This window comes from Papaver somniferum, chromosome 4 (genome assembly GCF_003573695.1).
Source record: "Papaver somniferum cultivar HN1 chromosome 4, ASM357369v1, whole genome shotgun sequence".
NCBI lineage: Eukaryota > Viridiplantae > Streptophyta > Magnoliopsida > Ranunculales > Papaveraceae > Papaver > Papaver somniferum.
In genome coordinates this window covers 36,123,156-36,129,662 of record NC_039361.1, presented here as the reverse complement: position 1 = coordinate 36,129,662, position 6,507 = coordinate 36,123,156, and positions in this window count along the sequence as shown.

Sequence of the window (6,507 nt, the reverse complement as noted above, 5' to 3'; positions counted from 1 at the left end):
TGTGTACTTGGTAATAATTGAAATATTGTATTTCTTCTTGTTGGTAATTTGCTCATCTAAAGTCAATAAGATTAATGAACTGACTGAACTAATGCAGCTACAGTAAATGAAATTGAAGATAAGGAATCAAAAGCTGGACTTGTTAAAGTACGAAAGACAGTTAAAACGATTATAAAATATAGGAATTACTATTTAATCCAGTTTTTCATGACCCAGTTAATGGCTAGTACACCCGTGAAAAACATTTACTCCCTAGTCCAAAAACATGTTTTTGGACTAGATTATTTACTCGCTAGTCCAAAAACTTTGTGGAGATTATAGAGTGTATTTTCTAAATGCCTAAAACACCCTTCCAGATCTAATTAGTATCAACACATGTAAATGTTACTAGTAGTATGTTACTACATACTAGTAGTATCAATATGGTGATACTACATATTAATATGTACTATATTAGTAGTAACAAAAATATGTTATTAGTAAATTAGGTAACTACTTTACTAGTATACTAGTAAAGTAAACTAGTATACTAGTAGTAATATGTAGTAACTAGTATACTAGTATACTACTAGCAGTAATATGTAGTATCAATATGTAGTAACTAGTAGTAATATGTAGTAGTAACTAGTAGTAATATGTAGTATCAATATGTAGTAACTAGTAGTAATATGTAGTAGTAATATGTAGTATCAATATGTAGTAACTAGTAGTAATATGTAGTAACTAGTATACTTCTAGTAGTAATATCAATATGTAGTAACTAGTAGTAATATGTAGTATGTAGTATCAATATGTAGTAACTAGTAGTAATATGTAGTAACTAGGATACTAGTATACTACTAGTAGTAATATCAATATGTATTATCAATATGTAGTAATATGTAGTAACAAGTAGTAATATGTGGTAGTAATATGTAGTATCAATATGTAGTAACTAGTAGTAATATGTAGTAACTAGTAGTAATATGTAGTATAACATAACAATATTAATATGTAGTATCAATACATAACATAACAATATTGATACGTAGTACATAACATATTGATACTACATATTGATATGTAGTATCAATACATAACATAACAATATTTATTTATATGTAGTACATAACATATTGATACTACATATTGATATGTAGTATCAATACATACTACTAGTAACATATGTAGTATGTAGTAACATACATGGTGTTATATGTTAGGGTTAGTAGAGTAATTTTACTTTTTTCAAAACTTTTTTGGACTAACGAGTAAATATATTTTCCCGCTGGACTAGCCATTAACCCGGGTCGGGTTTAGTGGACTAAACAACAAAGTTCTCTTACAGAATACGCATATCCAAATGCATGAAACGGGTACATGATTCCGAATCCGAACTGGTAGTTGCTATTTTTGGGAGGGCTGCTTTTGTTGCAACAAAGTTTGGTTCAGCCTACTTGTTAATATCCATATTTCTAACGGACAAATGTTTTATTTCTTTCCTTCATCTTAATAGATCATCTGAACAACCACTTTGTTAATCTTAGTTACTAGTATCTGAAAGTGGAACATCATGTGTTTTCTTTATATTATCTTATCTTGTTAAGTGAGATTTATTATCTAGCAAGTTATCCTGCGAATCAAGGTCATATCAGGGAACAAATGCTTAGTCTCTAGGAAACACGATTATTTAGAAAACATGCAAAAACAAATTTAATTAGGGAAAAAATGACCAACTTAATTATCTGATTTTTCGTTTAAGTATAAGTATTGCACACCGTTAGTTGTTGTCTAAATTTCTAGTAGGGACCTTTAGACCTTTAGTTAGGTGAGTTACACAGTAGTCTACCAGTACCAGATATGGTGAGATAATTCGGGCATTTGGATCATTGGATGTGTACGTAAATGACTATTGATATTGGGTCTGTTGGAGGATGCTATATGGAGTGGGCTTCAGTAAACACTAAACACATATATATTGTATACTAGAGTGTAAAAGCAACTCCGATTGGACTAGGAATCTGATCGAGTAATGCAGATGATTTTCATGAGCATCTCTTTCTTGATATTTTATTCAAAAGCTGACTGGTTGCTTTAATTTGCTATGTTATATGCTTCCATGCTTTTGCTGGGGTCTATAATGCAAGAGCAAGATTGAAAAAGAAAAAAATCCGCTTGTTGATGCGGAACTTGACCGGTTGAATATTGCGTTCATGTTTTAAATACAGTGTCTTTACTTGTAAGATTTTGAGCAGTTTCATCTGTTAGGCCTTTAATCATCTACTTCTAGCTGTTAAAAAGAAAGGTAGTTCCTCAGAGCAACCACAGTGGACGATCAAACCTATAACTATGATCCAGATATGAGACACAAAGGGACGGAGTAAAGACTAAAATCTGGACCAAAACCAAATTCCAGACTATATTTGGTCTGGGACCAAGACCAAAACTATATATAGTCGAGCAAACATACAATGTTCGTTTGTCACCGGGCGTGTGTATAAACTACGCTTCACATGAAGCGCATGTATAATCTTCATCCCACGAACAAGCGTGTATATAGACTACGCCTCAATGGAGCGGTGCTGAAATGTACGCCCCTTCGGGCGTTGCTGAAGTTTACGCCCCATGGCAGGCGTTGATATAGTAAACGCCCCAGTCAGATGAACATTATACGAACCCTCAATCATGCGTTGATATAGTAAACGCCCCAACCCGGCGTTCATATAGTTCACGCCTGAAGTTGAGCGGGACTTTTATCTCCGCCCACAGTTGTAGCTTCCATTTTCGAATTTTTAAAATGTTAGAATTTTTTTGAACGTGACCCTTAAAAATTCTTAATAATTAAATCAATGGTCAAAGAACACATGTAGTGGCCTAAAATGGACTTAAAGTTCATAAATACAACAGGTTGACTGAGATTAAAATTTCTTTTACCTTTTTTATTTGAGTTTTCCATGTGAGGGCATTTTTCTTTTGGTAATATAGGGCAGTTGAATTCATGGCATGCCCAAAGCCCATATTCACGAACATATCCAAGATGTCACGAACATATTCAAAAGCTGAGCGGACATTATAAGTACGCTTGAATGAGGCGTTTATTTACCCATTCGCCCGATCAGGCGTTGATTATACGTATGTCCCATCTCCCGGCGTAAACTTTATGAACGCCCCACAACCCGCGTAATCTTTACCAACGCCCCATAACCAGCGTAAAATATATCAGCGCCTGAACGGGACGAACTTTATACCTACGCTCCACAGCCGAACGTAGATTATACATCCGCTCGACTAAATATACTCCCCTATCCTACTGTAGTTGCAGAAAATCCCACAACACACCCCTTATATTATCATGACTATAATTTCTAGATCTAAACTTATTTTATATGGAAATAAAGATAAAATAATGGAAATAGAAAGTAAGACACAAGATTTACGTGGTTCGATCAATTTGATCTACATCCACGGGGTTAGGGATCTTCACTATGATCATTGAATTACATATGAATTACATTGAGACTCCATTAATGAGTATTTTGAGCTCTCTTTCTCTGGTTTTTTGGGAAGAATAAGAAGATAATAATACAAGTTCCTTTTCTCTCTCCTACCTTTCTCTTTATATAGGATGCTACCTAGTGGATGACAGCTCATATTTTATTTTATTTCATATTTCCTTTTATTTCCTATTTCCTTTTATTTCATATTCTCCGTGCGACATTATCGCACAGCCTTTTATGAATCTCGCACACTTACAAATACTTGAATATTGCTTGAAGAGCGATCTTCAGGAAAAAATCCGTTGTTGTAGTTGTTGGAGCGAGATACGTGTTGTTGGAGTAGTCTTTGATCTTTGTTGATGAAGGAACGAGCAAAAGAATACTGGATTTGAAAAGTACGTACTTGCCTCTATTCTTTTGTGAAGTTCCGGAATGTTACGAAGTAAATAAGAAGTATCATCTTTTGAAGTATGCGAAGTATGAAGTATCCTTGAAGAAATATAAGAAGCATGAAGTATCATTGATGAAGTATAAGAAATATTCAATTCTCGAAATGTAAAAAGTATCCGTCCTTGAATGAGAATAATAAGTATTGCCTCTATTCATGCGAAATTATTACTCCATTTTGGTGATTCTTGCCGAGAAGATAAAGAACATAAAATGTTTTCTTGGTAATCCATAGTTGCCTCTGTTCTTTATCTATGAGGGTAGAATCTTTGAGAAAATGTTGAATGTGCGAATTGTTTCTTCATTCTCATCTTTCCTCTGTCTCATGTTTTTTGCTCATGCGATAGTATAATCTCTTCAAGTTGCTTATAATTGTGCGTAATAATTGAGCGAAATGATCATATCGTTCGGAATAATCACATTCGAAATAATCACATTCTGCAAAATTCTGACACATTCTGAATAATACTACGGAATTCTGACACATTCTGCGAAATTCTGAATAATCCTGCGAAATTCTGAAAAATTCTGAATAATTCTGCGAAATTCTGAAAAATTCTGCGATATTATTGCGAAGTTCTACAATATTATTGCGTACAGTTTGGTAAAGTAATTATGCGAATATAATGCTTATGTGATGATTATGTTATGAAATGTGTATGTGATGTTTATGCTATGAAATGCTTATGCAATGCTTTTATGATGCGAGTATGATGCTTGTATGATGATAATGCTTATCTATTACAATGTATAGTTAATGTTTGTGTTACTTAGCTCATTTTGCCGTCTAAAATTGATGTAGCTTTAAATTGCTTCCATTCTTCATTTCTCTGGCTTTTTCTTTAGTGTATGCATTCCTATTCGTGTAGTTATTGTTCCTCACAAGTTCTTACTTGTGTTTCATCTTTCCTCTTTCCTGCACTATTAGTATCTCACAACAGTATGATCATAATATCAAGTCTGCGGCATTTTCACTGCCTCAGTTTCATTTCCATGTACATATTCGCAAGCTTGTTTGCTTACATATTATCATTCTCGCAAGATTACTTGTTTACTCATTTTCTTATGTGGTCTTATTTTGCCTTCCTAGTTAAAGGTCTTATTTTGCCACCTCTTGTCATTGCAACAAAATCGCAGGACGTCTTTGCACTTTCATGCAAAAACCCATTGATCTTGCCCTAACTTTTTCTTTTGTATTATTGCCTCTTCAGGATTGTTGCAATAATATGACAGGCCTAAATATTCTTGCGAAAATAAAGCCCCATGACATTGTCGTCTTGCGACGAAATCGCAGGAGGTCTTCACACTTTCATGTAATGACCCATTGATCTCGTCTTATCTTTTTCTCTAGTATTATTGCCTCTTCAGGATTGTTGCACAAATATGACAAGCCTTAATACCCTTGCGAGTAAAAAGCCTCATGACATTTGCGTCTTAAGACACTTATCATCTCCCTAATGGAGGGTGACGCCCTTATCTCCCCCCTGGTTGCCCCTTCAAGGAGGCGTACTTATACCATACAAGGTTAGCTCCTCCCATCCGATCTTAACAACAACCAGTTGTTTTCGCAGCCTCTTATCCCTTTTACCTATATGGCTTATGATTACGAGACTGCACCCTAAGTGGGGTTTTCTTCGGGCCGAGTGCAGTATAAGCCAAGACTTTTCAAGAATGGCAAGGACGCTTCAAACGCCCCTGGCACTCTTGACTCAACCGTGTACATCATCGCCTTGATCATATTCCACACTCCTTGGGAGAGTCCTTATTACCTTAGTCGCCCAACCTAAGTCATATGCTTAAGCTGAGAATCCAAGGTGCCTCTCCCGGATGGGCTTTATTGACCCCAAATCTCTATGACTTAGGTTCCGGGGGCGGTGTAACCTTTCCCTGAGCCATGCAACAGGTACCCCCTTATATGACGTACTTTAGGTCTTACATTTGCCTCTTGCGAAATTTTATTCGCGAACTAGAGTGTACGCCATAAAGGTTCACCCCTATCTGCGAAATTTTATTCGCGTTTCTGCGAAATTTTCGCGTCTCTTTGTTTCTGCAAAATATTCGTGTTTCTTTATTCTCTCATTCCTCTTTTCATTTTTGTCATCTCTTTCATTCTTTCTTTCATTTCTGTCATCTCTTTCATTCATTCTTTCATTTCTGTCATCTCTTTCATTCATTCTTTCATTCTCATAATATCATATCATTTGAATCAAAATAAGTATTCAAGAGAAATTCTAATACATGATAACTCTGAAATCTTTGTAGTTGTGAAATCTTTGTAATTCTGCGATTCTATCGCGTTTTGTAAATCAAATCAAAAATCTTTTTATTCTCTGCAAAGGAAATATTCTAGAGAAATATGTAAATTGAATTTTCTCAGTTTTCTGTAATTTTGAAATCTCGCAATCTTTGTAATTTTGAAATCTTTGTAATCTTGAAATCTTAATAATCTTTATAATCTTTGAAATCTTGAAATCTTTGTAAATCAAATCAAAAATCTTTTATTTTCTGTAAAAGAAATATTCTAGAAATATATATAAATTAATTTTTATTTTTTTTAATCTTGAAATCTTAGTAATTTTTGTAA